We start from the raw sequence: 19,014 nt of genomic DNA, 5'->3' as shown, positions 1-19,014 counted from the left end.
GTAATGCACGTTTTGGCAGTTGATGGCTGCAGAAGCCAAAACTGTTGCCAGTGCTTCAATGCCAGTGAAGAACAACCTTGTGATTTATGAAGACGTTTACAGGTGAGTATGTTCAGAGGAAGTAACAGGCATTGAATGCGAACACTTCAATATGGGGACCAATTCCCACTTTTAACTATTTGCTTGTTGGTTTGCATGTTGGCTGTTTATTAGTACTTATAAAGCACATATCAATGCCTTAATCTGCATGACCATATTCTACATCCTTTTATTCTACTACATACCTAAATTTAACCGTTACAACAACTATCTTACTATTAATAAGCAGTAAATTAGAGTTTAGGCAAAAGTCATAGTTAATAGTGAATGCATTCCTCATATTGATGTGTTACCCAGTAAATAAACTCATTGCTGTCAAACTCAATTTCTGTACTAAAAATATTGTCATTTTCTTTGAATGTCATGCATTTTTCTTCATGTACGCATGCAACAAATCTACAGCTTTTTCTTTCAGATCTGCTGTAGTTAACTACAGCATGTGCGACCAGCTCTGGGTTGACCGTGGCAGGGAATTTTTTTACATGCAAGAGAAGCTATCAAGACACAGACATAACCTCAGCAGACAACCATACCTCCAAACAACTTTGGCAAGGGTGAGGTTTTAGAAATGCTGATAACAATGAACAACTAATATTAAAGGATGAAATTAAATGGAAAAAAAGTAATGTATTTCAATTGGTAATTTATTTTCCTTTTTGTGGTAAGTAGTGTAAGATGTTAAATTATTTCCTCATGAATTCAAAGTCCAGGAACCCCGACAAAAACAGATGCCATGCAACAAAACAATAAAACTAATCTGGAGAAGAGATCTTCAAAGAGGGCAAACAACACCACCTCTATTGCTCATTTACAACCCCCTTCCTCCCTCTCCTCTCCCTTCCTGCATCTCACACTTTTCCCCCAAAAGGTTCCACTGAAAGTCACTAAGAATGTCCATATATTACATGTGTTACATTTTGTGAATATGTTGAAGTTTCCCTTTCATGTTTGCTATCATTCTAAAGGTCTTAGTGCGATTGGTAAAATGGTCTCAATTTCACAGAAGTCACTTATATTATGAGAAAGACTGAACACTTTTGTAGAATTGTGTTTTGCTGCTGAGGGGTGTGTTTTCCCCTTAGGGTCGGGTGAGAATCTCCAGCCAGGTGTGACCCTGGGTCACGAGATCTCCTGACAAACCAAAAGGTCTTTATGTTTTTACAACTGATTGGAAGATTTGTTTGTTTTGGTCTGGTATATAAGCGAAGTGACAAAACATTACGGGGGGGATTCTGTATTCAGAAGAACCCCACACTGTGTGTGAGAGTCTCTGGAGTTTTGCCTCCAAATCTCTCACATGCTGCTGTGTATCTCTATGCGGTCAGGTATGCATCTCTCACTCTTAGATTTGTCTTTGCGTAATTGATGTTATGTATTTATTTTAATTGGAACTGAGTTTAATTCTAAATTGGATTCTCATTGTTAAACTATGTAATTGGCATGATACATTTTTACCTGACAAATAAATTGTTATATTTGATTCAATCGGATCTCTTCTGAAATCATTATTTCTAGTAGATTAAAGTGTAGTCTGATCCAAAATAATCAAATATCCAAATTAAGACATAATCTGTATTTGTGATTAGTTTAAATTAGAGAACCCGCCTAAATTTACGATCGTATGAAATTGGAGTCAGATTAAACATGGAGCTAGATTAAAATTGAAAGTAAACCTTGATAAACTAAGTGGACTTTGCAGAAGCGCTGTGAAAAGACCGAACATGCATTAAACCTTCAACCAGACAACTGGACTCCGCGTTTGGGCCAGTGGATGGATCCTTACAGTAGAATCTTAGAGTGGAAAGGATTTGGCCTGAAATGAACAATCAGGTGAACTACCCATTGAAACAGGCCCTGGTGCACCTGCTAGACCAAGAAGTCATCAACTTGGAAGGCAACATGACTAAATTCTGCACTTCAAACCTGGCATGCCAATTAAGCCAAATTGGACTGCACATAGGATCCCAGGTATGCTTTGACAGGACAATGTACTGGGCTTTACAGTCTTTTTCTGAAAAGGCATTTTAAAAACACCGTCCATTCACATTCAGTGCATTTGATATCTTTTGTTTACCATGCTTTATTGTTTTAGGCCGTGGGACACCCAATAAACTTGCAGCAAGTGGATGTCCATCAAAAATTTTGGGTGAGCTGCTGCCCCATGCCCCTGTTGTGGCAAATATGTATGAGCAGGAATTGGGATCATCGCTGACTTGGGTGTCTACTTTTAGAACAGACCCTTTTTCCTCTGAGGAAGACAGGAGTCATGCAGAACAGGACTTATCAGAGAAATATCCAGACATCTCTCTTCTTTTAAATCAAACGGTAAATGGTGAATATAGCCTTTTTCAGGATGCATTGCTTGTCTGTCAAATCAGCCTGGGTATACCATGAATGGATAAAGTGTATGTGTGTATGCATTTATTTAATTCCCACTATGCTCAAATGTGGGCTTGAATAAACAGACAAGTCTATTTTTGCCAAGAACTCTGTTGTATTTAACATTTTAAAGAGGTCATCGGATGCTAAGTTCACTTTTTCATGCTGTTTGAACATTAATGTGTGTTGACAGTGTATGTACAAATTCACCCATGCAGTGGTTTTTAATTGGTCTGTAAAAATAATATCCCCTTTTTCAAATCGAGCCGTTCTCAGATGCCTGCCGGTGTGCCGTCACACCGACAGAGGCCGCTCCCACAATAGTTGATTGACACAAGCTCTTACCTTAGACCAGCTGTCACAGTCCAGTAACTTTCCATGTTTTGATGCCAAGGCAGGGATGTAAGTTAGACAAGAATATCTCCGATTGAGCGATTGAGGTGTTGCTGGATGTAATAACATAGTGGTCATCATTTACTCCCGACATCTGAGCCGCTGAAGATGCAGTAGATTGCGCTGTTTGTGAATGGAATGCACCTTCCACAGAGAGAAGAGAGGGGCAGGGTGAGCAGAGCTCATTTGCATTTAAAGGAACAACCCCTTAGTATGATATGATTTTTGCAGAGCTGATTTTGGAAAGGTAAAAAGGGTGTTGTTTTACAAAACCATTGAGAATTTTTAATCAAAGTATATTAGAGACTTTTCATTAAGACCCTAAAGAATCATATCAACTTGGCATCCGATGACCCCTTTAGGTTCAAACTCTTGAATAAGAAAACACATTAAACATTCTGCATCAGTCCGACAGAATAGTTCAACCACAAATGTTGCTACCTTTAAAAAGGTAACCATTACACAAACAACTGGTCCGAATTATGCCACAGGGCAGCTCTGTGGATGAAAGCATCCAGCGCACGAACTGGGCACATACAATTATGCTTCTGCTGGTCAGGCTCCCTGAAGGGAGGACAGAAAGCCTGAAGTACAACAGGCTGTGGTGTAGCGGTAGGCACCTTAGGTACACACCCCGCTCTGGGGTAAAGAAAATCCAAATGAAAAGATGCCAGAGAAAGGGCCTGCAGGTCCCCAACCCACTTGAGGGAGGTAAGTGCTAAGAGCAATGCAGCTTTGATGGTAAGAAACTCCCTTATAGGCTCGAATGGCGGCCTACAGAGGGCCTTAAGCACCACAGCCAGGTCCCACGTGGGGACATGAGGTCATACCGGAGGCCTCAGTCTTAGCACACCACTGAGGAAACATGTAACCAGGGGGTTCTTACCCACTGACAGGCCACCAAGAGGGGCTTGGTAGGCTGAGATCGCCACCACATAAACCTTCAAGGTGGAGTGGGATAACCCTGTGGAGAAGCGGGCCTGTAAGAACTCCAGTACTGTACCGACTGAACAGTTAACTGGGTCTTGGTGGTGGTCTCCACACCATGAAGTAAAAAGCTTCCACTTCAGGGCATACAGTTTCCTTGTAGAGGGAGCTCTGGATTGGAGGATGGTCTCAAAAACCTCACCCACAGCTTCCATAGCTCCGGGCGGGGGTGCAGGATGGTACCCCTCCGCCTGTGAGAGGAGATCCCTCCTGACGGGAATCTCCCATGGAGACCCGTTGAGGAGAGAAATTAGGTCCGAGAATCATACTTGGCCCGGCCAGTACGGGGCTACCAACAAGAGACTGACCCTGTCCCAGCGGACTCTCTCCAGAACTCTCGGGAGCAGAGCGATTGGGGGAAATGCGTATAGACGTAGCCTCGGTCAGTGAGTACCATTGTGCATTCTCCCTCAAAGCAAAAAGATACACTTGAACTGGACCGAACACTTTCCAAATCTGCTTCATTACCTCAGGGTGAAGCATCCATTCCCCGGGCCTCGGCCCCTGCCTCGACAGGACGTCTGCTCCCACATTCAGATGCCCAGGGAAATGAATTGCTCGCAACAAGAGGAGTTTGTCCTGGGACCACACAAGGATCTGGTGTGCCAGCTTGTATAAGGAACGTGAACGTAGACCTCCCTGGTGGTTGATGCAATAGACCACTGCTGTGTTGTCGGTGTGCACCAACACATGGCGATCTCTCAGGTCTGGGAGAAAGTACTTCAGGGCTCGAAATACGGCCAGCATCTCGAAACAGTTGATGTGCCAGCTGAGATGGCGTCCACTCCACAGACCTTGGGCGGGGTGACCACTCATGACTGCCCCCCAGCTGGTGAGGGATGCATCTGTCACTAACGTGACACGGCGTCAAGGAGCTCCCAACACCGGGCCCTGATTTAGAAACCAAGGTTTCCTCCACGTGTCTAAGGCACGTAGGCACTGCCGCGTGACCTTGATCATGTTTACTGAGACTATACTTCAAATTGTACTAAAAATGCTACTACAAGTATTTAATTAGTACACTATCAGTATAGCTATAAGTTCTATTTAAGTATAGTTGCAGTACAAACTTAAAACTTTGACATAAACTTGTGTACTCAAAGTTTTCTACTGTTATACTTAAACTATACCTAAAAGTATACATTTATACACTAGAAAGTGGGCCAATTTATTCAAAAGGAGTACTGAAATAGTACAATTACAAGTATACTACTAGTACACTAATATCTGTATGTTTACTACATAAAATATACTTAAAAATATACTTGAACTTTACTGAAATATACTTAATAAAATGAACTTGAACTATACTACTTTTTGGTAAGGGTACTGTAGGAGCATGAAGTTGTCCAGCCATGACTTCCTGTTCCACAGGACTGTAAATATGAGGAACACAAAGGCCAAATTCCCCTAATCCTCTATCACAAGGAATAAAACCAAAGAATAAAGTTCTGATGTGCAAAACAAGATTGTTGTGCTTCACAAAATAGAAAGTGGTTGTAAGAAAATACCACTGCAAATCCCCATTTCCACCATCAGGGCAATAATTAAAGAGCTCATTTGCATTTAAAGCAGCTTCGACCAAAATGAGATGATTTTGCAGAGCTTATTTTGGCATTTGAGAATTTTTAACCAAAGTATATTATAGACTTTTCATTAAGACACTACAGAATCATATCAACTTGTGGAAAATAGGCATCCCATGACCCCTTTATAAAGTTCCAATCAACTAAATATTATTAGAGATTAGTTGAATCTTGGGGTCCGAAAACCTTAAAATAAAAATATAAAACAGCCCCTATATTCACCACATGTTGTGCAAATGTGTTTCAAGAAAAAAGAACAAAGAAACAAAAAACAAACTTCAGCATATTCATTTGTCAGACACGATATGTAATCAAGCAGACAGACTTGCCAGCTGAATATTACTGTAGTCAAAGAAGCAGACTGAATATAGCAGGCAAATAAGCAGACTGGATATTACATATGAACTTTTTACAGCCACAGCCTAGTGATATTAAAGATTCAGTGAGTTTGTATACTGCTTGTATACTGATGAAATTTGAACACTGAAGCAGAAAACTGAATTAGTGAAAATGAAAATGAAAATAATCGATAAAAAGAGTTTTAGGAAAAATAGAATTTGTTTAATAAAATAAAAATTATAAGACCTTAGTATACACAACAGTTATACATCAAGCCATATAATCCACAGTTGTCTCTGTTTTACAATATTTTGTGTTAGTTTGTACTATGACCTGAATTTACAGAAAGAGTACAGAAGAAAAGTCATCTTTGATCTCTATAAAATCACTGGCTCCACCCAACACTCACTGCTTTCATGAAGAGGAACAACTTGATATGCAGGAAACTCTACAGGTAATCTTAAAAATACCCTTTTTATGTAAATGTGTTACATGAAACATAAATGTAAGCCACAGCACACTAAAAACTATTTGGTTTAATCATGAGTGTATTCAGTAATTGAGTAAGCTGTAGCGACCACTCATTTTCACTTTCCAGTTTTACATAACACATGACTGTCTCAAAAGCAACATCAGTATCAATTGTGTTGAATGTTACCAAGAAATATATTATCTTCAGATTACAGTTATAATAACAGAAATCAGCAGGGTCAAAATGTATTTATTTTAAAATTAATATTTTACTCATGATGTAGAAAATAAAACTGTTACTTATGGGATAATTCTGTAATCTCTGACATAAATTAGCACATATCAGAAGTCTGAGAAGATGATCAGCGGAAGATTAAAGAAAAAGACTGAGGAGAAATAGATTATCATAATGTACAGCAGAGGTGAAGTTTCGTTGACATAATGTATGAAAGTAGTCAAACTGGTCTGCAATAAGTGAAGCTGGTGGTTGTTTGTGGAGTTGTTAATAATGCTCTGGTAAGATCTTAAGAGATTTCTAGGGAAGTGTTTCATGATTCTATGCAGACTGCATGAGGCAAACCTCAGACATGTTTTATAGTTCCTTTCATAGTTTTTATGGTTATTTATGAATTGTGTATAGAAGCATATGAAACCACTATGGTTTCTAACTGTAAATAAATTGTTTACGTTCTTAATTACTGTAATCTGCTTTGTACCGTAAGGTTGTCTCAGAAATGAATTAAATGAAACAGAGGTAATCTAAAAGCCTGTTCGACCCTCCACCAACACTGTCTCTCGTAGCACTTTGCGGGCTCTGCTCTGACTGTGTGTTCAGGTGTTTTGCATTTAATTTCAGTTAATTTCATTCACTCTGTGTGGCTGGAACTTGTAGTTGTTTTTCTGCTCATCTCTTTTTTCTGTTCTTGTTCTTTCAGTGATTCTGTTTGTTAGCTGCCAGTTTATCGCTAATGTCACTCTTCAGTCAGTGTCTGAATTCACTTGTTTTTTATTCACTCTGTCAAGTGGATTTTATTACTCTTTTATGTAGGCAATAGTGAATATAAGGTGTGATTTGAGACTTTGAGTTTGGACTCTGAATGCTGTATATTCTGTATTGCTTGATTCTGTAGCAAACAACAAATATTGTGCAGAATGCATTATTTTTTAACTATATTAGAATGGAAAGTGGTATGTTACTGCATAATTTGGCCCCCTTTTTTTTTTTTAGCATTTTTAACTTTTTATCATTGTTTGCACAGTGTAGTAGCCTAAGATTTTAAACAAAGTCAAGTCTTCAGATGCAGTGAACGTAACATAATCATTAATGCAAGTAACCATAAAATACTAACTTACACATGAAGCATACATCAAAACATGATTAAATATGGACAAATATGGTTTCTGAATAAAAGTTTATATGGATTACAATTAAAAGTTTTACTCTAATATTCTGTATATATATTTTTTCAAACTTTTATAAAAAATTCTATGAAATCGCTGTACATTAAAGTACTGTTGTTACAACCTACACCATTTGCTTTATTCCCTTAAATGGACAGTTCACCCAAAAAAGAAAATTTAATAAATTTATTACTTACCCTCATGTCAATCCAAACCCATAACACCAGAACACAAATTAACATATTTCTGATGAAATCCGAGAGCTCTCCGACCCTCCATAGACAGCAAGTGTCCTACCACAGTCAAGGCACAGCAAGGTGGTAAGGATGTAATTTTTAAATGTTTCTGGTACCTTTCGGGCCTTGACTGTGGTTGACATAATTTTAATGTAATGTAATTCAGTCTTAAATATTACTCATGCAGTGTCTTTTTTAATTTAGGGGGAAATATCTCATCTTTATGTTCATTGTGTAATCTTCATTCAGAATGTCTTTTACTTTTATTTTCCTCTTGCAGCCAGAATGAATGAATGAATATCTGCTTACAGAAATGTTTAAATATACTGTGCATTTCATAAAATAATTAAACAATAAATAAACCCATGATCATGTTTATAGACTGTAACACTGGATTTTGCTTGTAAGTTTCCACCTCCTTAGCCATAACTCCCTCTAGTACTGGGTGCGGAGGCATGGATTTCTCCTCAAAATCATATTCATATAGTTATATAAAGTGAAAGCTTTTCCAGGATAGACAGATGCAATCACCTGCACCTGTGATTGTCTGGTCTCTTCTTTACTAGGACTGTTATATCGTCTTTGCTTAAGAACTGCTTACTAGTGATGGTGAGATGAAGCTTTGAAACTTTCCAACCGGATGTATTGAAAAGTAAAACCTTTTATGTGTTGCCCAGTATTTTAGAGGGTTCTCTCCTCTTGGAATGTTTGACTCAGCCAAGCAGCACTGAACCTCCACCACTGCATCAGCTGTATTATTATTATTATTATTATTTTCATTATCATTATTATTATTATTTTATTGTCTGCTGGACAGTTGAATTTAAATGACACCACAAGTTACCTAAAACTGGACAAAATTCATTATTAATTGAATATTTAATGGAGAAGTCCACTTCCAGAACAAAAATTTACAGATAATTTAGTCACCCCCTTGTCATCCAAGATGTTCATGCCTTTCTTTCTTCAGTCATAAAGAGATTAGATCCCAGCTGAGGAAGAAGGGTCTTATCTAGCAAAAAAAATCTGTTCCTTCCATTAAAATAATACAATTTATATACTTTTTAATCTCAAACGCTTGTCTTGTCTTTCTGTGCCTGAACTCTGTGTGTTCTGGATCAAGACATTTAGGGTAACTGCCATGAACCGGAAAAAGTCAGGGAGAGTAAGACAAAATGAGTGAGATTAAAAAGTATATAAATTGCATTATTACATTACAGACACATAAAATGAATGTATATAGATAGGCTAATAACAATAAATAAATAGCATATAAATAAATGGCATATGCCCATACCCACAGTGGCCGGGCCAAGGGCCAAGGCCCAAGGCCCAAGGCCCAAGGCCCAAGGCCCAAGGCCATGGAGGCTGCTTCACCATGGCCTCCTGAGTTCCTTGCTCTACCATTGTTCCTAGGGCTGTCTGCTCGACCATGGCTCCCCCGAGCTCCCTGACCTGCCATAGATTCCTGAACTCTCTGACCCGCCATGGCTCCCAAAGCTCCCTGACCCACCTCCAGGGCACCCGTAAATATCAAAACTAAAAGTTGAAGAACTGTTCGCCTTCTTCCGGGAAGGCGCGTCCTGTGCGATAACAGTTCCACCGGGGAGTATAATATTTTATAAATAATTTCACTAAGTTTAAACTGCCCTGGTATAGAAAATTATCGTGTAACATATCCCCCATTTGTACAACGTATTACTTGATCTGCCAGTAAAAACTACCAGATTACTTACAACAGATCAATGTTATTGCTTTGGCCAAAAAAAAAATGGAGTTGATATTTCACCATTTTGAGCAGAGAGAATCTACTCTGTACAATGCAGAATCTCTTTAAATGTTAAACAGAATGATTTATAATGATATTGTAATGTAGTGAAGGAGACGTGAAGCGGGTGGATCCATCTGCAGAGCTTTATTGAACTTCGACAGAGATATGGTCAAACAGACAGGGTCAGACATCGGCAGACAGGTATGTTAGAGCAAGACAAAAGAGTAGTCCGTAAGGCAGGTGAGGGTCGATTAAATGACGAACGTAATCCAAAGGGCTAGGCAAAAGGGGTATTCCAATAAGACAGGCTAGAGTTCCAAAGATCTGCCGGCGATACAGACAAAACAAGATAACAAGGCGTAGTTTCAAAACTCAGGGAACTAGACAAGAACACGGGTAACTAGAACAAGGCTTCATATGGATGCTAATACAGTACAATAGTGAGAGGAAGTCCAAGGCTTATATAGAGTCTCTGATTGGATGCAGGTGATCACCGCAATGGATGATGGGGAACGTAGTCCGGGTGTGGTGCAACAGTTTGGGTAACGTGAATGTAATGAGATGGCGACATCTGGTGGTGAACGGACCGAATGTTGTTTAATTAATTAGGTAATTAATTAACTAATTTGTTTTTGTGATTGTTTGTCACTTCCATCTAGAGTCAGTGGAAGAGATCAAACATTTCAGATCCATCATGGATTACAATCAAACATCTGGAGATGAAGATTTGTTCCCAGGATACAGGTACTTTGAGTTCATATGGGAATCACACTCAAGTTTTTCCACAGTTAAAACTGACCAGGAACAATAATCGTATAATCATTTTATTTTAATTAAATAAATTAAATATATATATTCCCCAAAAGATATTTATTGGCATTTAACACATTAAAATAAAACAACAACAAAAATACAATACAGAACATTAAAAAATCCTGAATCAAACTGGAACATAAAATAAAACATTTTTTTTTCTGCACCTAAGCGACTAATATCCTTTTGGACGACCTAGCCTCTTCTCATTGACCAACGGTTAGTCAAATATTAGGGGGCATCCCTAGTTTATACTTTATAATAGCATATATTGCATATATTAAAATTTCAGCTGCAAGTCAGAACCAGAAGGTTCTTCATTAATCATTTTAAATAATGTTTTTTTAGTGGCACCTCTTTTTATTTTGAGTTTGTGTTAAGAAACAATATGCACATCCAAATTATAGGACAAAAGTGTATACGGAGAAGTTAAATTGGGCTGGGGCTGTCAGGGGCTGAGCCCCAGCACATGGCTTAGGCTGCTAACTTACTATATTTAGCTTTAAAAAGACACTCAGGACAGTTGATGAAATGTATCTGCACATGTTTTTAAGTTTTGCCAGTTTAAACATTCCAGGGCCCATATTCACAAAACATTTTATCTTACCACTAAAAGTTCTCCTAAATAACAGTAAAGGTTTTTAGCTAAGAGTTTTCTCTTAAAACCTATTCACAAAGCTGCTGAGAGAAACTTTTACTAAAGAACAGAGAGAAGTCTTAAGCTAAGAGTAAGGGCGGGGTTGACCTAGTTGCTATGGATGATCTCAGAATACTTTCTTATGCACACAGTGATTGGCTGATAGGGGGAGGGGTCTCTGTCAGAGATTTACTCATAGAAATATTGTAGAGTGCCATATTATGTCGCCATATTCAAATAAAGATCTTAAAATAAATATTTTGTCACATTCCAATAAAGATTGCAGGCTAAGTATCACTAGTTAAACAAGTTAATGTTCAGCTAACAACCTTCATGGCTGATAGGAAGACATGCAAGCATAAAAGAAAACAAAGCTGGACACAAGAACAGCTATTACTTCTTGCACAACTTGTTAATAAAAGCAAGGAAAAAATCAAGGAAAAAAAATTTAAATTGCGATAACCTCCAAAACCAAAAAAGACTGTACTGGTTTTATTGTACTGGTATCTGTAATGGTGCTTGTTGGTCTCCACTGGTAATTGGTGACCTTCTATCAGTGACTTGTTAAACACACTAAATTCTAATTGAAAATGTCCCATATCATACTAGAGGAAACCTGTAATGTTCTGTAATGATTGTAATGGCACTACAATTTCTGTAATTGTTTGTATTGTCCTCTTCACTACTCCTAATGTTTCACAGATTTAGGAGCTAGTTTAAGCACTAAATGTTTTTTTAAAATATAGGAGTCCTAAATTTAGGAATGACACACCCATTATTTTTCAGATTTTCTCCTAAATCTGCAAGTTATGAGCTACTTTTAAACTTAAGATGTTTTGTGAACACAGGCCAAGGTTTTTAAACCATTCAAGCAGAATAAAAAAAAATTAAAAAATGCAAAAAAAAAAAAAAAAAATTGATTAATTAATTACTTAATGAAACTGTAACAAAAATAAACAGGAATGCTTGATCAGAACTTGATTAATCTGGTTTTGATTACTTTTCAACTTCTTAGTTGTGTTTTCTGGCTCAACTTATTAGTAAACAGTCTGAGACTCTGTGTGTGTGTGTTTTGAACTCTTGATGTTTTAGTTTTACACTTTCACTGTTGTGTTTTGTTTTTGTAGATTGCTGATTTGTAGATTGTACCCCCAACAAATGCTCTGTATTTTCATATTTCTTTGTATTTCCTATTCATTTCCTTTGGCAGCCATTTTTTAAAAACATCTAAATGAACCAAAAACTGAAAAAGATGTCATGAGATGTGACCAGGACTAAATGTATCATTTTCTTTTCTGCTCTGTTTTAAATCACATTTAGTAATAAAAAATCATTTTATTTTCTCTCTGTTTTAGTTCAGTTCACCAGAAGAGATCAGAAGCAGAGCCCAGCTGTGTGTCTATGAAGAGTGACTGGTCTATAAATCCGCCACTAAAATTTAAGAGTGGAGATGGACAACCTGGACTCAGGTATAACTGAGTTGCATATAATTTGTATTAAAAAATATTCTAATAGTATGTTATTTATTTCATGATGTGTTTTCAACAAGAAATTCTTTGTGCTTTGTGTTTTTTTTTTTTTTTTTTTTTTTTTTTTTTTTTTTTTTTTTTTTGGTTGTTTTTTTTTTGTTTTTATCTGTCTGATAATGTGACACACTTTTTATATAAACATAGTCTGAAAAAAACTTTATTATAAAGTGTTCTTTAAAGTGAGTTTGATCATGATAAATGAAAAGCTGATTTTGTTTGGTGTTGTAACTTAAAAAAACAAAACAAAACAAAAAAAAACTTTTTTTTTCTCTCTCTGTTTTAGTTCAATTCACCAGAAGAGATCAGAAGCAGAGCCCAGCTGTGTGTCTATGAAGAGTGACTGGTCTATAAATCCGCCACTAAAATTTAAGAGTGGAGATAGACAACCTGGACTCAGGTATAACTGAGTTGCATATAATTTGTATTAAAACATATTCTAATAGTATGTTATTTATTTCATGATGTGTTCTCAACAAGAAATTCTTTGTGCTTTGTTTTTTTTTTTTTTGTTTGTTTTTTTTTTGTTTTTATCTGTCTGATAATGTGACACACTTTTTATAAAAACATAGTGTAAAAACTTAATATAAAGTGTTCTTTAAAGTGAGTTTGATCATGATAAATGAAAAGCTGATTTTGTTTGGTGTTGTAACTTAAAAACACAAAACAAAACAAAAAAAACCTTTTTTTTTCTCTCTCTGTTTTAGTTCAATTCACCAGAAGAGATCAGAAGCAGAGCCCAGCTGTGTGTCTATGAAGAGTGACTGGTCTATAAATCCACCACTAAAATTTAAGAGTGGAGATAGACAACCTGGACTCAGGTATAACTGAGTTGCATATAATTTGTATTAAAAAATATTCTAGTAGTATGTTATTTATTTCATGATGTGTTTTTAACAAGAAATTCTTTGTGCTTTGTGTTTTTTTGTTTGCTTGTTTTTTTTTTTTTTTTTTTTTTTTTTTTTTATCTGTCTGATAATGTGACACACTTTTTATATAAACATAGTGTAAAAAAAACTTAATATAAAGTGTTCTTTAAAGTGAGTTTGTTCATGATAAATGAAAAGCTGTTTTGTTTGATGTTGTAACTTCAAAAAAACAACAACTCTTTTTTTCCTCTCTGTTTTAGTTCAGTTCACCAGAAGAGATCAGAAGCAGAGCCCAGCTGTGTGTCTATGAAGAGTGACTGGTCTATAAATCCGCCACTAAAATTTAAGAGTGGAGATAGACAACCTGGACTCAGGTATAACTGAGTTGCATATAATTTGTATTAAAAAATATTCTAATAGTATGTTATTTATTTCATGATGTGTTTTTAACAAGAAATTCTTTGTGCTTTGTGTTTTTTTTTTTGTTTGTTTTTTTTTTTTTTTTTTTTTTTTTTTTTTTTTTATCTGTCTGATAATGTGACACACTTTTTATATAAACATAGTGTAAAAAAAACTTAATATAAAGTGTTCTTTAAAGTGAGTTTGTTCATGATAAATGAAAAGCTGTTTTGTTTGATGTTGTAACTTCAAAAAAACAACAACTCTTTTTTTCCTCTCTGTTTTAGTTCAGTTCACCAGAAGAGATCAGAAGCAGAGCCCAGCTGTGTGTCTATGAAGAGTGACTGCTCTATGAATCCGCCAGTAAAATTTAAGAGTGGAGATAGACAACCTGGACTCAGGTATAACTGAGTTATATATAATTTGAATAAAAATATTCTTATAGTATGCTATTTATTTGATCATTTGATCATGCTTTTTTGTGGTTATTTTTCTTATCTGTATCTGATAATGTCACACACATAGTTTATGTATAAACATAGTGTAAAGCAGGAGTGTCAAACATACAACCCATGGGCCGAATACAGCCCATAAAGGTTTCCAATCAGGCCTAATGGATGATTTGAACAATAATATAAAATAATAAATAAAACATTATTTTGAAATTTAAATACAGTGTATTCACTACAATATTTTCTATTTAAAGTGGAACAAATTGCCCATTTATTTGAGATGCATCACAGCCACGTCACACTGTAGCCCAAGACTGGTTTTCCACTGAAGCTAAGCAGGGTGATGTCAGTAATAAGTTACATTTTAGGCCTAATGTTGTTTTTTTTTTTTTTGTTTCACCAACTAAAATAGTTTTAAACAAATCCAGAACATCTCTGGCAACACTGTGATGTTTTATTGCTAAATGAATCTGTTTTTGAACAAACCTAGAGGAAAGAAAAATCAAGACTGAAATCTCTTTAACCGTGTGCAATTCGTAGCTGTATATATTTTTTTCTCTCTCTGCTTAGTGATTATCTTTTGACAGTAATACTACCATTCATAGACATTCATGTTTAAGCGCAATATTTTTAAATGCATTTTACTTTTGTACTGATTTATATATTACATTTATATATTAGGATGCTCAAACAAGTGGCAAAACATGTAAACACAACTTTTGGGGGGGGGGTTAGGGTACTTGTAGGGTACTTTTCCTTGCTTTACCCTATAGCTAAAATTACTTTACATGCATCTATGATGTAATTAATAGAGCAATGCCCTTTAATACAGTGTGTTCAGCACTGCAAAAATGGACTTGGTTTGTTAACAATCACTGCTATGCACGCAACGAGTAAATGCTCAACATGGGCACGGCAAAAAAACACACTTCAAACGAAGTATGCGAAAAAGGTGTGGAATAGTAAATTTAGTTTGTAACTATATATGCTTATGAGACAGCTTTGTATAGTTGATGTTTTATGCAATGTTAGCCTATGTTTAATGCAGTCAATAATAAGCTACATTTGGTTTTCCATATAGGCCATCAATTATTAAACCAACCTTAAATGATTAAACATTGTCTGTGTCAATAGCCTTGTGGTTAGTGCACTGACATGTAGCACAACTGTACTTGTGGCAACCCAAGTTCGAATCCCGTCTCAATGTTGATGGCTTATTTTAAAGGCAATGTCACTGCTAAATTTTACTAATTTGGACAGTCATGGTAAATGGAGTCGATTTTTTTATTTTTTGCAAATATTTCTCATGTCTCAATTGTGTCTACTTTTATTTTTATTAAGGAATTTTAAGAGAAACATCTGAAATGCTGTTGATATTAAAATGGGAGATTTATGAGAATCACAACAAATAACGAAGAGCAGCCACTGAATAATACATTTTTCCTCTGGGAATGGCCCAATCATAAAAACAGTCACTTAATTTCTAAATGAATAAGCTCTTATTAATGAATCTTTTTAATGTATATGCCAGTGTCTACTGGCAGTTAAGACAGTCCAACCAAGTTACTAGCTCAAAAATGCACCCAGTAAAATACTAATTGTTATAAAAAAAATCCCCAAAAATATAGAGAGATCGTTTGTGTCAGTATTACACACCCTAAACATAGAATGAGCTAACATCATCTTAAAAATATTTACAAAAAAAAAAAAAAAAACCATTACCTAAACCTAAAATGAGTTTGACATCCCTGGCATGAAGGAAATAACTGTAAAGAGCTCTGTAAAGTGCTCTTTCTTTTCTTTTTTTTTGTTTGTTTTTAGAATAGCTGATTTGATGGATACAGTAATTTATAGAAATAGCTTCTTTTCTCTCTGTTTTAGCTTACTTCATCAGAAGAGATTGGAACCAGAGCCCAGCTGTGTGTCTATGCATTTCCATATGAGATATGACTTAAGGATATGATACAGAATGTGTAAGATATTGTGATAATTAGTGTACTCTTGTAATAATGTGGCATTTTTTATTTTAAAGCAATGAAGTCCTCAACTTGTTTAGATCAGATCTGATGAAGAAGTTTGAGCGTCTGTATGAGGGAACATCTACGCAGGGAAACCCAACACTGCTGAATGAGATCTACACAGAGCTCTACATCACAGAAAGTGAGAGTGGAGAGATCAATAATGAGCATGAGGTGAGACAGATTGAGACACAATCCAGGAGAGCAGCAATAGAGGACACCCCGATCAAATGCAATGACATCTTAAGACCTTTACCTGGACAAGATAAACCCATCAGAACTGTGTTGACAAAGGGAGTCGCTGGCATTGGAAAAACAGTCTCTGTGCAGAAATTCATCCTGGACTGGGCTGAGGGGAAAGAGAATCAGGACGTCCAGCTCATATTTCCACTTCCTTTCAGAGAGCTCAACTTGCTGAGGGACAAAAAACTCAGCCTTTTAGGTCTTCTTAGTTTCTTTTTCTCCAAAACAAAAGAAATGGAAATATCCTTTGAGGAATATAAAGTATTGTTCATCTTTGATGGTCTGGATGAGTGTCGTCTGTCTCTGAAGTTTAAGGACAAAGTGCAACTCTGTAATATATCTCAATCAGCATCAGTTGATGTGCTGCTGATGAACCTCATTGCTGGGAATCTGCTTCCCTCAGCTCTCATCTGGATCACCTCCAGACCAGCAGCAGCTGATCTCATTCCCTCTGAGTTTGTCCATCGAGTGACAGAGGTACGAGGCTTCAATGAGCCACAGAAGGAGGAATACTTCAGGAAGAAAATCAGTAAAAAGAGACTGGCTAAAAGAATCATCAAACACCTGAAGTCAACAAGGAGCCTCTTCATCATGTGTCACATCCCAGTGTTCTGCTGGATCTCAGCCACTGTTCTAGAGAAGATGTTGAGTCAAGCAGAGAGTGGAGAGATTCCCAAGACTCTCACTCAAATGTACACACACTTCCTGATCCTTCAGACCAACATCAAACATGAGAAGGACTATGAGAAGAATGTGACAGATGAAGACATGATCCTCAAACTGGGCAAACTAGCTTTTCAGCAGCTTGTGAAAGGCAACCTGATCTTCTATGAGGAAGACCTGAGAGAGTGTGGCATTGATGTGAGAGAAGCATCAGTGTACTCAGGCTTGTGCACTCAGATCTTCAGAGAGGAGTTGGGCTTGTATCAGGGAAAAGTCTTCTGCTTTGTTCATCTGAGCCTTCAGGAACATCTAGCAGCTCTATATGCACATCTCTCTTTTACAGTCAAGAAGAGAAATGTATTTGAACAAAACAAACAAAGTCTGTTGTCTAAGATTTTTAACCAGAAGAAATACAGTTCATTATCTGAGCTACATCAGACAGCTGTGGATGAGGCTTTACAGAGTAAGAATGGACATCTAGATCTTTTCCTGCGTTTTTTTCTGGGTCTCTCAGTAGAGTTCAATCAGACTCTCTTACAAAAACTATTTACACAAACAGGAATCTGCTCCTACAACAAAATGAAAACAGTTGAGTACATCAAACAGAATATCCGGAAGAATCGCTCTGCTGAGAAATCCATCAATCTGTTTCACTGTCTGAATGAACTGGGTGATGATTCACTGATGGAGGAGATCCAAGATTATCTGAAATCTGGAGAAATAAAAGAAACCAAACTCTTCTCTTCACAGTGGTCAGCTTTGGTTTATGTGTTGCTGACATCAGAGCAGAAGATGGATGTGTTAGATCTAAAACAGTTCATTGGAGCACAGCATACTGCAGATGAAGTTCTTCAGAATCTGTTACCTGTGGTTAAAGAATCCAGATCAGTTCTGTAAGTAACTGAAAACAATCACTTCACTTTCAAAACATGAAATCACATTTAAAATTTTAGCATGTTCTTTTTTTTTTTTTCTTTTTTTTTACCAAAGTGACACAACACAAATGTAAAAAAAAAAAAAAAAAAACACAAAATCACATTGCTGGCAGTGAGCAGGAGAGGTGTGAGACACACTTATTAAAGTGGCTGTGGAGGTGTGTGTTTGTGTTTGTATGAAAAATGAAAAAGAATAAGAATATAAAAAATTGTGATCAACATGTGAAGAGTTTGGTTGCAAAACGCGATAAACGCCATTTTTTGACATTTGGATTTTATTATTGGAAATCACTGTTCAGATGTACCTTAATCTATGTGTGAAATGCTGCCATTAATACAATTTAAGAATGTACATTTTAGGCCTCCTATAAAATGTATTTTTTCACAAAACGCGATATCCGCCAGACCAGTTTCTTTACAAAGTGCGATATAACCAGGGTTCGAAATTAACACCCGCCAACCCGCCAAATGCGGGTTAAAAATCATTTTGGTGGGTATTGATAAAAACTTACCAGCCAGTTTGGCCGGTGATGCATGAGCCAATCATGCAAATCATGTCAGAGACGCTCTGGGTCGTTTGTCCCCTCCGTCCTACATTTCACATGAACACTACACTACGGGTGACGTTTTAGATACCTATTGGCAGCAGCGCGCAGATACAGTACGCTTCGGTTTGCTGGTCCAATCAACGACGACAAGAGCGCGAAAATACAAACAAGAAATAGGAAATATCGGATGAGCAAAGAGGACTGAGCTGCACAGCGAAATAAGCTAAAATCAAAATGCTGCGGTGGTTA

The 19,014-nt window shown here is 36.7% G+C and overlaps 1 pseudogene; it reads left to right on the top strand.

The window, feature by feature from the left end:
• The first annotated feature begins 6,147 nt into the window (after positions 1-6,147).
• Positions 6,148-17,253, top strand: LOC127164185 (NACHT, LRR and PYD domains-containing protein 3-like; annotated as a pseudogene).
• Positions 17,254-19,014: the final 1,761 nt, after the last annotated feature.

The sequence above is a fragment of the Labeo rohita genome, chromosome 4 (genome assembly GCF_022985175.1).
Source record: "Labeo rohita strain BAU-BD-2019 chromosome 4, IGBB_LRoh.1.0, whole genome shotgun sequence".
Taxonomy (NCBI): domain Eukaryota; kingdom Metazoa; phylum Chordata; class Actinopteri; order Cypriniformes; family Cyprinidae; genus Labeo; species Labeo rohita.
This window is presented reverse-complemented; position numbering and strand designations above follow the sequence as displayed.